Source organism: Pteropus vampyrus, unplaced genomic scaffold (assembly GCF_000151845.1).
Source record: "Pteropus vampyrus isolate Shadow unplaced genomic scaffold, Pvam_2.0 Scaffold127, whole genome shotgun sequence".
NCBI lineage: Eukaryota > Metazoa > Chordata > Mammalia > Chiroptera > Pteropodidae > Pteropus > Pteropus vampyrus.
This window is the reverse complement of record NW_011888908.1, coordinates 3,456,212-3,471,467: the sequence shown is the minus strand read 5'-3', so window position 1 is coordinate 3,471,467 and position 15,256 is coordinate 3,456,212. Positions and strand designations below refer to the sequence as shown.

The following is a 15,256-nucleotide window of genomic DNA, read 5'->3' as shown; positions in this document are numbered from 1 at the left end:
CCTTTATCATTGAGAATTATAGTGATCTTAGAAATATGTTTTTGTGCTCCTCAAATGTCTGTAATTAGAAAAAAATTGCCTGTGAGATGCTCTGGTTTTAATACATGATTATTAACTGCCTATTTTCTTTATTCTCAACATGTATCAATTGACATTATATAAAAATGTAATCATAAAACTAAATCTTTTAGTAAAAATTATACATCAGTAATGTCTCTTTGTTATCACATTCTTCCAGTAACCCTTTGGGTAGGTAGTTTACTATTATTATTATTTCTTTTTATACATGGAAAAAAAACTGTTCTTTGAAAGGACTAAGTTGTTTTCCTCAAGTCACAGAGGTCACAAATGGCAGCAATGGGATTTTCAAACTGTAAGGGGCACTCCGCTAACTCTGGCCCTGATTCCCAAAGCATGTATGGGTCCTGAGATGATCTGTGTAGACAGCCAGGGGCGGGGGGAGAAATTCACATTACGAGGCTCGGACCTATCCCTGTCGCGTACTGTCACGTGCGTGTGTGTAGCTGCACTGAGCTAAAAGAGGGTGGTTGCAATCTTCGATGTGCCCGTTTACTGGCCATGAAGTGCATTTTTATTATCTAAGTTATAAACATTAAAAAATCGTATGGTTCACAAAATAAAAGAAAGTTTAAGGGAGGAGAATCATTCAGAAAAGAAAGCATTTGTAGTCTTTTTCCAGAACAATGACTCTGTGACATCAGTACAAGCGAATTCGATTTTGTTCTGATAAACAATTTTTATGAATACACACTGTTGACTCCATCATTAAACACATGTCCTTCAAATACTTTAAACTTTTTAGTTTGAAAACGTGCTGATTAATTGCACAGTGCTGGGCTCCGAACTGCCAACCTGTCTAGTACACAGTCTGGAAGACACGTATATAAGCCTTTATGACATTTTGTGAGCAGTACCCCAGAAATAAGGACAGCAAAAACATAAACATATTATGGGTCTAACAGATCGCATTTGCAAAGTGAAACAGGAAAAAGAGGAGTCCCATGAAAAGGCTGTGGTCAGTAGACATGCTGAGACATTTCGTTGCATATGAGACCTCAGCAATCACAAGCAAGACAGGATGAAAAGAGGTCTTTAGAAGGCCTCCAAGTGATAAATAATCTACAAGGCAGTTTGGAAGCCTCAGCAGCCACCACTCACAACGCCGTGGTGGTGAACGGAGTCTGTATTTGTAGAGAAGAGTAGAATCAATACAAAGAGTAAGCTGTCGGTTTTTTCTATAGTGTCAATATCTCAGACAGGCTGCTTTCACTGGTGCTTCTGTGGAAACAATTTCCAAAAGTATACTATTGAGTGACAAGCAGCATGGATTAAATGGTTTACTTTAATCCCCTAACTGTGAGTTCAAAGACCAATAGCCCAAAAGGAATACTAGAGAGCCTGAGGACAAAGCAACCTATAATAACAGTGTGATTTCGGAATGGTTTATATTTAAGAAAACCCTAGTGCCACAGCCAGTTCCATCCAGAACAAGAAAAATGAGAAGTGGCCACGATAGACTTATACTATCTGGCTACCAGGAGGATCATTCACCATATTGAGAGATCTGATTAAAGAGATTTATTGGTCAACTTTCCCGTTTGTAAGTCATCAGATAAAATGGTGATTTGATCTTGGAACATCAATGAGCAGTCTTAACTCCCTTTTCATTTGGAACTAAGTGATAAAGATCTAGTAAAAACTTTTAAAGTGTGTCTTGTAAAACACAAACACAGTTTTAGCACTAATAATTAGGTGTAAGAGGTACTTATCTCATTAAATCAGAAGGTAATAAAATTAAATTGACTGTAAGCACAGAGCAATAGGCAGGCTCAGGACAGTGCAGCAGAAAATCATGCCATCTGTAGCCATGGGGGGAGGTTAGCAAAGCTGACTGTCCACCTCCATTGCTATGCGACCTTGATCTTTTAAATGAGAAGATGGGTTCAATTTATCTCTAGTCCCTTCCAGCAATAACAAGTCTACTTTTATAATCTTTAATCATTGTTTTCACTCTACAGTCAATTGATCATCTGTAAGCTGTTGAGGTTTGTGAACATCTGTCCTTTAATTGAAAAGCACTCAAACTGTTGGAACAAAGATGTATACGTAAGAATAAGTTTATTTTTACAGTTAAGATTCTGCCCACTTACTTGATATATAACTTCGGACAATTTTTTCTAAGATTTAGTTTCTCTATCCACGATATTTAAAAAATGGTCCCTACTTCATAAATTTTTTGTGGGGTCTCAATGAGTCTACAGGGAAAGTTCTCAGCACAGTGTCTTACATTCATTCATTCATTCATTCATTCATTCATCATTTCTTCAACAAATGTTCATTTCGGTCCCAGGCAGTGAGCAAACGAGGTCGACAGTCATTGCTCGAATGGAGCTTACAGTCTATTGAGGAAGACAGACATTCAAAGGATGCCATAAGGTGGTGAATTATAATCATTGTAAGTATCGCGAAGGAAAATTAGGGTGTTACGAGAACATATAACTGGGGGACATTCCTGGGCTGAAGTGACCCTGAGGATCAGCAAATGCTTCGGTGAGAAAGTAACATTTAATCTGGAACCAGCAGGAACAGCAGCCAGGCTAAGAGGTGGACCAAGAGAGCTCCAGAGAGGGCCCCAAGATAGGCAAAAGCTTTATGCACTGGAGTAATCGGGCTCGAAACTCAGAGACGTTTCCATAACTGTGGTCAGACGCATTGCATGTTTGTATATCCTGCCCTTTTCACTTACCATTATCCTGTGAGCATTTTGCCATGTTGTTAAAAAACACGATTTGTAATGGCTGCTGAATGCTCATCACAATAATATTCTTAACCACTCTCCTATTTCCTCGTTCAATATGACTCTAATTTCTATTTTAAGATGTGCTGAGATAAAAATTTAGATTTACTTGAGATTACTTTCTCGTAACGACATATTGGGTCAAGGAAAACAAATATTGTCAATTTTCCAAATTTTCATATCATTAAAAGAGTAAAAATTTATATTCTGAAGAGTAGCCATTGAGTCTTTCTTAACTTTACTTTTGACTCTTTAATAATATTTGTAATAACAATGATAATACAATGAGGTATTTTATATGGAAGTTTTATCTGTATAGCAAGTTGTACTAAGGGGTGATTCATCAACGATGTTAATTATTATTGACCAAGTATATTAACACAGAGATAATAGCTCTAAGCAAATAAAACTAATAATATGTATTTCTATCTTATGATTAGCCTGTTTAATCTCGGAGTAGATTTTATTATGATACATTTTTAAGGAAAATATCTGGTATAGGCTTAGTTTTTAAAATATCTACTTTCTATTTAAATACTATCGTTTTCTTAGTTTTAAAGAGCATAGACCTATCATTAAATAAGCCGACTTTCAGATCAATGATATTGAACCTCAGTGAAAAGTTACACGGGCCGAACACTTTTTAGGGGAAAAAAAGATGAGTAACCTGAACAATTTAGACTGTGAGCCTCTTGACGAGAAGCAGGGGGCAGTGTAACAAAGGCTGAGGACAAAAAGGACAGACCTAGGGAGTCTGTGAGGAGGAAGCAGAAACTGCCCTGGGCAGAACAGGTGGATGGTTCTTTTTGAAAGAGAGAAGACTCCGCTCACTTAGTTAAAAGAAGCATTAAAAAGAAAAGGTTCTGAGTAGCACAGAGAGCTCTGGGACGTCAAAACCAACTCCGTTTGTGTGGGAAAGAGAAAGTAACTTCTGAACTGTCATCGGAATAAAATTAGGGAACGTTTTTGTCTGATCTATTTGAAATAAAGGAATCAATATTTACATCAAAACTTTTTAGAAATAAAGTTTTCGTATTTATTTTAATAAAATGTAACATGATAAGCAATTGATTTCCTCATAATTGAAAAGCTATCATTTTATCATGAACACATCATTCCAAACTTTATTTTCAGATGCCTGGGCAAGTTCAGTTCACATGTCATTATGTCCAGAGGTGTCCAATCCTCGCTCCTGAACACCCGGTCACTACTGAATACTGTTATTTAGTCATAAGCAGAATAAGGGATTCGATTAAAAATTTAACTAGAATATAAAAAGTTAATTGGGAATTACTTCAAACAGGAAACAATAATAAAATGATGGTTTAAATCTGTTATAGAGACTGTTCTGTTATACAGAGAATTAAAATATAAGTATTTCACGTTTTATTTGTACAGTTTAAAAATCAAACATGTTTCAGATGGGAATAAGGAAGTGTAATCACCTGCAGAGAAAAATTTTTTAAAATATAAACTTCAGTATTCTAGTATATTCTAGTGTATTTAGTGAGCACTAAAGGAATAGCAACTACAAGAAAAACAGGCTCTAATTTAAATTCTCTTTCAAGATTAACACAAGAAGTTCACATTAAAAGCCTCCCAAATCTCCAGCTGAGACTTTTGATTTTCTAGGCTCCCGGCTAATCTGTCTCTTACATAACCATAGAACTGTGAAGTCATTTCTAACTTCCCACTTGTCCCATAAGATGTTTCGATTGTGCCGCGAAGCATCAAGGAGGGGACACGGAGGTTAAGAGTAAAAGATTTTGCCCACGAAGATGACCCACTTACAATGTGATCATCTTGAGGACACTGTCACACTGCTTCTGACATTATTTGGTTTTTATTTTTGAATGCTTCCAAAAGTTAAAAATTTTTCACGCAAAAAATTGGATGTCCCAATTTTTATTGAAATAGAGTGGTGATATTGATTGTAAATTTCCTCGTGGACAACTATTAGTCTCTAGGACCCTCATGAAGACTGTGTCCCCTGCTGAAGAAATATGTGTGCCCCAGGGAGTGAGTGCCTGTGGTCCCGCCACTACCTTCCATTCATCCCCCTATCTCGCTAGCCTTTGTAGGAATTAGAGGTGGCAACTCTTCACGTACCTATAACCATAACAGAATGAAGAACAAGTAAGTGCCTCATAAACAAGACTAACATACTGTTATTGAAATTCCAAGGAAGAAGAGTTTTTTTTTCCTGGCTTCATAAGTCTATTCATCACAGAAATGGCCACAGTGTTGGACCTCGAAAAACAAGTACAATTGGGACTGGTAAAAATGGGCAGATGAGTGTTCCATGAAAATTCTGGAGTCCAAAGGGTAATTTGTGTGTCTGATTCTAGCACAGGAATTTGAAAAGAAGAAATGAATGCTAAAATGTTACAGGTGGAAGGAATTCCAGATGTCACCTAGTCTAGGGTTTTTCAAATCTTTACCTTCTGGAAGTACATTCACAACATTCATAATCTGCATTTTACCAATACATAAAATGCAAAGTCGGAACTGTACAGGAGATTGAAGCACTCCCAGGTTGTAGGATTTGGTGGAGCACTGCTCGAAAACCCATGACCTAACCCCATCCTCTGACGAGAACGCGAGTCTCAGGGAAATGAAGTTACTGACTCAAGGTCACTGGAGACCCAAAGTCCTTTATTTACTTGCAGAAATATGTGGAACACCACAAAGCACTTCATCTATATTCTCCAGCAAGGTTCATAAAATGATGGTTTAAATCTGTTATAGAGACTGTTCTGTTATACAGAGAATTAAAATATAAGTATTTCACGTTTTATTTGTACAGTTTAAAAATCAAACATGTTTCAGATGGGAATAAGGAAGTGTAATCACCTGCAGAGAAAAATTTTTTAAAATATAAACTTCAGTATTCTAGTATATTCTAGTGTATTTAGTGAGCACTAAAGGAATAGCAACTACAAGAAAAACAGGCTCTAATTTAAATTCTCTTTCAAGATTAACACAAGAAGTTCACATTAAAGGCCTCCCAAATCTCCAGCTGAGACTTTTGATTTTCTAGGCTCCCGGCTAATCTGTCTCTTACATAACCATAGAACTGTGAAGTCATTTCTAACTTCCCACTTGTCCCACAAGATGTTTCGATTGTGCCACGAAGCATCAAGGAGGGGACACGGAGGTTAAGAGTAAAAGATTTTGCCCACGAAGATGACCCACTTACAATGTGATCATCTTGAGGACACTGTCACACTGCTTCTGACATTATTTGGTTTTTATTTTTGAATGCTTCCAAAAGTTAAAAATTTTTCACGCAAAAAATTGGATGTCCCAATTTTTATTGAAATAGAGTGGTGATATTGATTGTAAATTTCCTCGTGGACAACTATTAGTCTCTAGGACCCTCATGAAGACTGTGTCCCCTGCTGAAGAAATATGTGTGCCCCAGGGAGTGAGTGCCTGTGGTCCCGCCACTACCTTCCATTCATCCCCCTATCTCACTAGCCTTTGTAGGAATTAGAGGTGGCAACTCTTCACGTACCTATAACCATAACAGAATGAAGAACAAGTAAGTGCCTCATAAACAAGACTAACATACTGTTATTGAAATTCCAAGGAAGAAGAGTTTTTTTTCCTGGCTTCATAAGTCTATTCATCACAGAAATGGCCACAGTGTTGGACCTCGAAAAACAAGTACAATTGGGACTGGTAAAAATGGGCAGATGAGTGTTCCATGAAAATTCTGGAGTCCAAAGGGTAATTTGTGTGTCTGATTCTAGCACAGGAATTTGAAAAGAAGAAATGAATGCTAAAATGTTACAGGTGGAAGGAATTCCAGATGTCACCTAGTCTAGGGTTTTTCAAATCTTTACCTTCTGGAAGTACATTCACAACATTCATAATCTGCATTTTACCAATACATGAAATGCATTTTACCAATACATAAAATGCAAAGTCGGAACTGTACAGGAGATTGAAGCACTCCCAGGTTGTAGGATTTGGTGGAGCACTGCTCGAAAACCCATGACCTAACCCCATCCTCTGACGAGAACGCGAGTCTCAGGGAAATGAAGTTACTGACTCAAGGTCACTGGAGACCCAAAGTCCTTTATTTACTTGCAGAAATATGTGGAACACCACAAAGCACTTCATCTATATTCTCCAGCAAGGTTCAGGAGCAATATGGTAAAGTAATTCAGATATCAAACTTCAATATGAATAAATTAATAATGGTAGCTGAATTTTGTTTCATTTTAAATGTTATCTTGGTTTCACTGATAAAGATTATTTTTAATGTAAAAATGAAAATCAGAAGACCTGGGGTTGCTTATCAAAGTGCTGTCATGCTGTAAGAGTTGACACTTTCATCATTCAACATACGAAGTTCCATCAAGCCTACAGACGTACAATCGAAATGCTGCTTCCTGCCCCACAGAGTGAAGATGATTTTCCCCAGTTTGGGATTTAATTTCACTGCACCGATTGGATACCTTTCAGTTAACCTATTAAATCTTTCTGTTATCATTAATTCTTGATAAAACTTTTTTTATTATTTAGTAATAAACTAAAAATGTCCTTATAGATCACAAAAATAAGCAAATTATTAACTATTCAATAAGTATACATTCAATAAGAATTACATTGTTTTTCAATTGCACGGGATTTTTCAAAAATAAAATTTTTATCTAATACCCCAAAATCTAAAATTTAGGAATTGACAAGAAAATTATTTTCAGTTTTTCAACTTACTATAAAACATTTTTTCACATCAATGGTAGTTAAACAAATAGAGAACATTTATCTTATTGCCTCTCGTTATCCAGTTTCCAATAAACAAAATGCTCACTCAACAAATAAGTAGTCATACACAGTGTATTTCCTTATATGAAACACACACACACACACTGAAAAATATTCAAAACAAGTGACAGGCCTCATTAATGACACAGCTCTGGTATCATTTCCTAGGCTGGGTTTATCTCTATTTACTGTGCCGTAAGTAGATAGTTAGTTCTAAAGACAGTCTCCCCAAGTTCAAATTCTGGCTCCATCTCTTACTAGCTTTGTGACGTCAGTGAAACATACTTATATTCTTTTTGCCTCAACTACACTATATTTAAAAATGAAATAATATCTACATATCACTGAGGAGTAAATATGTTAATACATGTGAACTGCTTAACATAGTGATGGGCATTTGTAAAATACTCAATAAATGTGAGTTATTATTATTAGTTTAAAACTATAAACAAATGAAGGATTCACGCACATTCTTTTTTCAAAGGTCGAAGAAAATCCAGATAGTTTTATATTCCACTGGACTATAAAACTAAAAATAATGTTTTTTTTAAACCGTCTTAAATAATTGCTTAAATCATCATAAATGATAGATCCTTGCTTTCCTGGAGGGAGAAAAACTTCTGAATTTCTGACAACACTTGAAATTTTATCTTCAGGTTACTAGAGAAATGCGTATCCACAGAGACTGGAAAGACACAAACCTCTCCTAAGGACAGAGAACTCCATTCCACGCACTCTGCACTTGAAAACTGCATTATTAGCAAAATATGCAAGCCATCAAAGGTCTGACTTGCCTCGAATACTGCCCATTTTTTAGGTGCATGAATCTGCTGACTGTGCAAAGATAGTCATTTCTATTTCTTTAGGTAAAGCAATCATTTGCCTTCACTAGCATGCAAAGCTAGAGAATATAATCTAAGAGGTCAATCTATTCTTTTAAATTAAATTTAATTTTTTAATTAAAGTATAGTTGACACTCAATATTATGTTAGTTTCAGGGGCATGACATAGTGATTCTCCATTAAGATACCTTACTATACGATCACCGCTAGAAGTCTAATAACCGTCTCAGGGGTGACTTAGAGAGTTACGTTTGAAAAAAGAAAACAGTGCTTAAAAGGGCCGGTTCTATACCAGGCATTTTGCAAAGCCATTTTCTCATTTAAACCTAACCATATCCTCTATGGTGATGTGTGACTACCCCCAGTTTTATCGATGAGAAATCTGAGACTTAAAAAGGTACAGGAACTTGAGCAGAGACAAATACTACTGGCAAGACCAAGATTCTAACCTAAATTTATCTTATACAAATGCATTCTCAGCTCACTGTATCACATGTGGGAACTCCAGAGCCTAACGAGTCACTTTCTCCGATTTGTAGAGTGGACTCATAGTTCTTGCGTTCTCGGATCAACATCTAGCTCTTACTTTGTGATAAATTTTACGTCTTCAGTGTAAGAAAAACATTTGTTTAAAAAAGTCTACTGTGTAAGACCTGGATTTTAGAATCCACATATTTTTTATTATGTTTTCGGACTTTAGAATGCCTGCGGAAGCATTATTAAAGCTCTCGCATCCAAGAGTTCCCTTAAAAGGTTCTCTCTTTCTGTGCCCGGAATCATCCAAATAAATAGATGTAAGCTCATGAATCATAACTTGATTTAGTAATTTTTATAATGGAGCAAAAGGTAATAATTTAAAGAAAAAACAAAAAACAAAAAACTGCAAGGTCTAGCAGAATAATGAGCTCTGGATATTGGTTTCATTTCACGCGGACATAGATTCTATGTAGAATATTTACATATTCAAAAAATAGTATGGAAATATTCTACTGCTTTCTCTACGAGATACTCTCCCACTTTCTCATCCATTGCCTTTCTGCTCCCTGCTCACGTGTTTCTAACTTTGGTGACGCAGACATGAACTGTTCTTCAGCTTCCGTACGTACAAAGAGACTTGAAGGATTTGCTTCCAAATATACAGAGTTCAACAGACAATGGTATTTCTTTCTCTGGAGTGTGATTTTAATAAATATTTTAGCACTAAAAGTTCACGTTCAAAACAGTAACCTAAGAATCCTTTCAAAGTTTAGGGGTGGGTTTTGACCCAGGGGAACCCATGCATGCATCGAGTGAAACGGTTTCCTTTTGAATTTTACAATAAGGTAAAAAATAAGCCAAAATCTTGAAGACACTAGAAGCCAAACCGGCAAATGCTTCTACTGCCACCTACCAACTGCAGTGACGGTGCTATCAGTAAAGCTGATGAGACTCTGATGAAACAAGCAGATTCGGGGGTCTAATCAATTCTAAAGCTAAATACTAAGGCTTTAATTTTCTTTTGCAATAGATAAGTAAGCCAAATCATTAACCACTACATTAAATAGAACTTTCATGCTTCGTTTTCAAACTAAATCTACTCGTGAATATTAGGAGTCTTAATACTTAGGTGGGCGGCCCTGACTCCTCACTCCTGAGGCTTCTTTCTGTGAAACTGCAGGTATCTTTGGACTTCGCCCGACCCGTTTGTTTACCTGGCCCTAGAGGAGGCTAAGGGACTTACCTGGTTGGCAAATTGGGGAAGACTAAACTGGAACGCACGGCCACATACAGGCCTGCCCCTTGGGAAGCAGCTGTCTACAAGTTCCCACAGAAGGTTCCACAGAAAAGGAGGCCTACTCCGTGAATTCTCAGTAAAACATGAAGTGAAGAAATAACAGTATATGCAAACACAAAATGAAGACAAATTTTCAAAATTGTGCTTCATTATGTTATCTCTTCACAAATGCTAATACATGCAACCGTGTTAATTTAGCCAAGAACTTCATCCTAACGAGTGTAAAAAGCAACATAAGTCTGATTGTGACATTGACAGTACGACGTCATTCAAACGCAGAAGTTAGACAATCTGCATTAGAAATCAAAAGGCAAAAATTCACATGTAAGTTGCCGGTTATATACACCTAACATATTTACTTCCTCCTCTGTAATATCAATCGTATTCCTATGGTTCATTGTAAATGAAAAATAACTTTGGGAACTGGGCATTTTCTTCTTAGCACTTTAAAATAAAAACAATAAATGAATAAATTTTTAAAAACCTCACTGAAGCTGTAGGTTTCCAGTGCCATCAATATAACTGATCCATGAGCTATTAGTGGGTCATAAAATAAGAAAGTTCAATAAAATAATCATAACCTCATATGTTTGTTTAGTTCTGAGACTTAATGATGGACCTTTGTACCTGGCCGTGCCTAGATACAGTTTCATTACACACGCACACGCACACGCACAAACACACAAACACACACACAAACGCGCTTATGCCCATGCTCTCTCTCTTACTTATGTAAACTCACATACATGTGTGCTCATGGGACATGTATAATGCTGTCAGAACTTCCCTTTAATAAACAACAAAGAGGCATTATTTTTGTTTTCTAGATAAATAACGTAAGCAGTGGCCTTTTTATTTAAATTATAATTATTTATAATTCTTGACCTATGAAATTCCTCTGAATGGCAGACAAACCGAAGTCAAAAAGAAATAGTCAGCTTATGGAAACGCATTTCGACCCTTTTTAATGATATTTCTAGCCTTAGAACTTGTGTCATCATTATCGAATTCATTTTAAGTAGCTTTAAGGACATTTTGGATTTCAAAACTCCACCACGTCCATAAAATATTCATCTTCTTTCTAAATTTTTAACTTACAAGTAATATGGAGAATGCGCAACGTTATACAATTTTTCACGTGACATTAGTGTATTTGACAGATTTACCCTTCCAAGGTAAACTCTTCGGAATGCCGACGTCTTCTTCGATTCATCTCTCGTCTACGTCTCGGGACTTCTCTTTTGCTCCTCCCTAGCCAACCACAGAGACCAACTCTTCCTCATCTTATCGAAAACCTTCTTCTAACTCTATTACCCTACATTTTTAGTTAATTTTTCCTCCTCGGATAGTAGTTCTAAGAATTGTTTACTATGTGGGCTCCATTTCATCATCGTCCACTCATTTTTGTCCCATCATTCTGCCACGGTCATGCCAAGACACTTGTTCTCCGCCAGCGGTCACCAGGCAAGACCACAGCTTCTCCAGCCTGTGCTGCCTCGCTCGCGTAGTCCCCTGTCTGGTGTCCCCAGTTCCAACACAACGTATCCACTCCTGATGAATCAATCTTCTTTCAGTGTAGTTTGGTTAAATCTTTTTACTTACAGGATGGAGACAGGAGAGGGTAAAGAAAATTCCTAGTGATTCCTGAATAGCTGAAGAATCCAATGGAATGTTCCTTCTCTGGATAAACTTTATCTTGATTTCTCTATTCTTTCACTTCAATGTAGCAAAACTGTTAAAGTCACTATTCTTCCACAAAGCATCCCAGGCCTGCCTCGAACTTGACTATTACTTTTGTCTAAAAACCATGACCTACAGTGAGACATGCATTTTAAATTGTGACCAAGTATCCACGTGAGCCTAATTATATATGTGTTTTATGTCAGTAGCACTTATGAGTCTAAACAATTTTCATGTGTTAAAGAGAAAATCACAGGCCCAAAATAGTGTCACTTGTGCCAAAAGTCCATAATAGCAAACCTAGATTGAATATCTGATCTAATCACAGTTCGACTTCTCCCAGAAATATAATCTTAATCAACCAGTCTGGAATTTTCTGATCCAGCACCAGTAAGGTCATCTGTCACGTGGGCCCTCTTCATCACCGCCCCCGCAACACACACACACACACACACACACACACGCGCGCACACATTCCCTCTCTCTCTCTTTTCCTCTCTCCCTCTCTCTCTCTCCATAGAAAGAAGAGGCAGTCTGCATGATAAAAACCCTTCCAGATCTCTCAAAAAGATGTCTCAGCCCTAAAATAATCCCTCATTTTCTTTTGGTAATATCTCCCTTCTTCCTAAAAAAAAGCTTCAATTCTACACGACCTCTACGACTGCCTTTCTAGTCACTAGATTCATGAATCACTTAATAAAGTCAATTAGATCTAGACACTAGATTCATGAATCGCTTAATAAAGTCAATTAGATCTTCAAATTTAACACATGATATGACACTTTGTAACTTTTTATATGTAAATCGTGATCCATTAAAATTATTTCATAACCCAATAATGAAGAGCAACCCATAGCTTAAACACTTTGACCTAAATTATCAAAATCCTTGCTCTTTTTTCTAAACTTGATTCAATTATATACTTAAGCCAATCATTCATTCATATTACGAAAAAAGATGAGTGATGACCCCCGCTGCAAGTCAGGCATTTCTCTGTGTACTTGGGATAAAATGACAATGTGCAAACGAGTCCACGCCCTTCTGGAGTTCGCAGTGCTCATCCCTAACCGACAATGATCACCCAGTCCCTCTGCTCTTGAAGTCTTTACCTCTTCCAACCATTTCAGAGGTTGATCATACTACTGTACACGTCTCATCTTCTATATCTCAATTCCATCTCCACGAATAGATTGTAATATCCTTCAAGAGAGGAATCTTAATCAGACACACGCGTACTCTGTGCCTTCGCTTAGCAAGGGGAACAACAGGGTAAAGGCCAAAAACAGCTGAGTTCCAGCCGGAGCTCACCACTTACCAGCTCTGCAAGCTCAGGCCAGTCACTCGACTTCTTTCAAATTCAGCTTCCTCATCTGTAAAATGAGAGGGATAAACCGCATCAGTGGTTTTCAAATTCTATTGCACAAAGTTTTTAGGATTTGGTGGAGGTTCTAAAGCATGACAGTAAGTGGTCTTCACTCAGAAGTGGGGGACAGGGGCTTAGATCCCCTTCTGCAGGCTCAGTTGGAGCTTACGATTTTGTTAGAAAACAAAGAAGAGTCTTGGTGCTAAGAAAATTTGTTAATTACTAAATCTCAAGATTCTGCAATCGCATGCTCCATCTTTCTCTGCCATATGAGATTGAGGTGGGAAAAGAAGACTAAGGTAGGAAGAGGTAGAAAAGAGGGCTAGAAGGAGGAAGGCAGAACAAAGAAAAAGTATTTTTAATAGAGCACACACTATTACGTTTCGAGAACTCTGTTTAGGATCAGTATATATGTTACCTTAATTTTTCTACTCAACAGCTCACAGGATGGATGATTAGGCCATTTTACACGAGAGAAATGAAGTTCAGAAAGGTTAGATAACTTCATCAAATGCCCAGTTAAGAAGCAGTGAGGCTTCTGTTACCTTTCCATTATCCCAAGCTTCCCTTAAAAGATGCTAACATGGACATCGCATTCGTTTTGTTTCGTTTTCATTTTCCTCATTTTTTGACAGACTTAATTCTCATAACTTTGAGAAGCATACTTCAGCATGATTCTTATTTGCCAATTAGGAAACCAAGTTTCAGAGAAAGGAGAGTGATCTGCCCAATGACAATGTAACCCAATGGGGCAAAGATGGAATAAAATAACTAAATTCATACTCTGTGCTCTTTCCCTACACCAAATTACCTTCTTTAAGAGCAGAGGGAAACAATAAGAGGTAAGGAGGCAGAAAGTATGGAACAGGTGGAGAATTATAATAATTCCACTGCTTACTTACGAGGAGTAGTGAGTCAAATGAGATCATTTAGTGGAAAACACCTTGAAAAATCTGAAACGCTCGATCGATATGAGTTGTTGTTACTATTAACTAATTTAACAGTGTGCGCTGAAGATAACATTTTATATTTTTGTAAAATTCCATGCAGTAATTGCGAATAGAAAAGGGCTATACAATGAATTCATTGCTTAGACGTACTATAGAAAGCCATATAAAAAGAAGGACAATCTGACGCCTTGAGATTATGATACAGGAGCTGGTTACATACGCCTGCTCTCTGTTCATGATATACAGTCCCGACTGGCAGTAGAATAATTCAAATATTCAATTTTTCTTGGATTTCATCACAAACTCAATCAAAAGGATGAAAGTCAGTATTTCAATATCCTTGCACCATGTGAGGAATAAATAGCATGCTCTACTACCCGAACTCTTCAAGCATTTTTTATTTTGATTGTCTCCCCATTACGGCGAGAAGCTGTCAGAACTTTACTGGGAAGATCATCCAAACAAACTAGAACATTATTAAGGGTCCAGCAGTGCAGTAACTCACTGAATGTATGAGTGATTAAAAGCCGCACGGTTGTGACAAGGACCATAAGGAGATCAGACAAAGGAGTTATATGTCTTTAAAAGAAGAAATTAAAAAAAAAAAATACTAGAATGATTTAACCCCTTGAGTCCTTTACTGGTACGAAGGCTACAACATTATTTGATCAATATTTAAAGCCTTCTGTGACTAGACTCCTTATGGCAAATAATTTCCAAAGGACAAAATAGTGGAAAATAGGATTAACACTGAATTACAGCATAACTATTGCCTTGTCTCGGTACCAGCGTTCCAAAAACTGATGTTTAACATAACAAGAAGCCCAGACATTGGTAAAAATTTAACCACTTTTGGGATTTATCATTGACTATAGTTACATTTTTTTGGTGCACTGAATCATTTGGGCTTAGAAGTATACTCCTGTTTCATTTAACATTCACAAAACTATTAATTAAATGCTACCCATTTGCCAGGCTTTACACTGTTCCCTGAAAATAGGGTATAAACTGAGAACAGATGCTCCTTCGAGAAATGAGCAATGTAGGGTAAAA

At 37.0% G+C, this 15,256-nt stretch overlaps 1 protein-coding gene across 2 annotated transcripts in view; it reads right to left on the bottom strand.

Moving 5' to 3' along the window:
• HNF4G (hepatocyte nuclear factor 4 gamma) overlaps window positions 1-15,256 on the bottom strand; it is a 97,146-nt gene that overhangs the window by 45,571 nt on the left and 36,319 nt on the right. The window contains exon 2 of one of the 2 annotated variants that reach the window (XM_023534612.1): window positions 13,206-13,260. The gene's annotated coding sequence lies outside the window, so the exon portion shown is untranslated. Of the gene's footprint in view, window positions 1-13,205; window positions 13,264-15,256 lie in introns of those variants that run through there. The other variant, XM_023534613.1, reaches the window with a different exon arrangement.